Raw genomic sequence first — 2,217 nt, 5'->3', positions numbered from 1 at the left:
ATTTTTTGGGGGGGACATATCCACCTGGCTTTTATATTGGGGGGGACATGTCCCCCCCGTCCCCCCCGCTTCCTACGCCGCTGGGTGACAGTAAGCAGAAAGCATAGTCCTAGAACTTTAGCACTGGTAACCACCAACTGTCCACGGTTCTAATCAAATTTCCCCTCTAAATGACACACCAACTGAGAAGCCCTACCTGGTAATTTGCACTTCCATAGTCAGAAACATGGCATCAGAGATACAAGGAACCATAGTCAAATGTCTACAGTACATGGGGCCAGAATGGGCGACATCAAATCCTACTTGAAATTTCCGGCTAAACATAAGGTTAAATATGGTAAGATTGTTATTCACACTGGTGGTAGTGACACACCAACCAGAGGTTACTAAAATTAGTGTTGCTTCCATCTCTAAGTTTGCGAAAACAAAGTCCCCCCTAATCTGACCAGTGATGACATATTTAACCGCATGCCATCCTTCAACCACCTTTTGAGGTGGTGTCCTGAAAACGTCATGGGCTGCTATAAACACTGGCAGTTTTTTTGTTACTTATCCAGAACCCCATGCAGACACTTTCTTGCCCACTGCAAAAACATAAATAATCCCAAAAGAGCAATCAATATAATCTAATTAAGATTAAAATGACTCCAATTGAGAGAAATGCTTAAACAATTAAATGTAGTTTATTAAACATAGGATCTGCTCAGGTTAGCTAATGACATGATTAATGGTGATCCGATTTTGTCCTACTTGTTGGGATCTGGAGCTGTACCACCTTCCTCCAGCAGAGTGCGCCGTGGGTCTCCTGGAGCTGGAGCATCCAGCACACCGGAGACGCATCTACTCATCAGGAGACCTCCCCTTTATAACCAGCTGCCAGACCTTGCTTGGACGCCGCAGTGTTGACCTTAGTTTGGTTAGCAATCTGAGCCTTAGAAACTGAAAGAATCTTAGTTGTCTCTAGAGAGAGATCTGATTCTGACTCTCTTCTGTTTTTGCCTCAAAGGAAACCTGTCTCTAGCCTGAAGCTCTGGATGAGCTTAACCTGCCAATCTGCCCTGGTGAGCCTAACCTGAAGATTCCTATGTGGATTCTCCTGCTGCTCTAGCGAAGAGCTGAAAACTCTGATCAAGGTCTGCCATTCAAAGTCAGAAGCAAGACGCTGCAGCTGCTCGTGTACTCTGCTGAACAAACAGTCTCTGGACCCAACGGTTCCCTCTCTCTCAAAGAGAAGCCCGGATGCAGTCAAGGTGGAATTCTGAATTATCAAAGGACTCATAACTCATCTGCCTGCTTACTAATCAAACTATCATCTCTGCAGACTTCAGTGAACCAGCCCGGACCAGTTCAAGATCCTGTACATTATCTTGTGTTGTTGCACATTCAATAAACTCTGTTAAACTTTTTACCCAGCCTCCGTTGTGTTCTGCATGTGGGCTAAGAACCTTAAACCCATCATGACACCACTAAGATGTTGCTGCAGAAATTATGTTAGCATAACAACTTCAAGCATGCTGAGAATTTTTGGGCGAGGAGGTTGGGTGTAAGTTTTGTAGGACGGAAATGCAGAAACAGAAGCTAAAGGGGTATCTTGCAGTTGTAGCAAGATACCATGTGGCAACTGAAGCAAAAATACAAAAATAACAAATTCCGAAAACCAGAATCTAGGACACATCAAGGAAAACACACATGAGGAGCAAGGAAACGACGAGAAATCAACAGTGACTGAACAGGAGGTGTATAAATGGGAGACGATCAAAGACCAGGCTAATCAGCAGATTGGGAGCAGGTGTGGACAGAAGGATCAAGAAGGGAGGTAGGAGAAGGTAACTGACACAAGAGGGCAACAGAGCATAAACAAGAAATACATAAGAACTAAAAAATATAACCAAAACCAACTAGAATAACACTAAATTGAAATGGAATCAAAAAACTAGAAAATACAGAAAGATATGAATCAAACTGTAACTGAAAACTCAAAAAGAAAAAACTGGATCAGAACCAAAAAGTGCAGAATCATGATGGCTGTGCAAAATAGCCTCTAACATGTGTTATCACTTATATCTTCTGTAAAGTTTATAATTATTTACTATTTACTAAAATGTGACAAAGTCAACTATATATATAGGTGCTAGTAAATAATTTACTAGGTGATATGATAAATACGGAGCCCCTAAAGGGACACTGAGAGAAATAAAAAAAATAATTATACTTTCT

This window comes from Cyprinodon variegatus, unplaced genomic scaffold (genome assembly GCF_000732505.1).
Source record: "Cyprinodon variegatus isolate N-32 unplaced genomic scaffold, C_variegatus-1.0 Scaffold49, whole genome shotgun sequence".
Taxonomy (NCBI): Eukaryota; Metazoa; Chordata; class Actinopteri; order Cyprinodontiformes; family Cyprinodontidae; genus Cyprinodon; species Cyprinodon variegatus.
Note: the sequence above shows the minus strand (reverse complement) of the source record.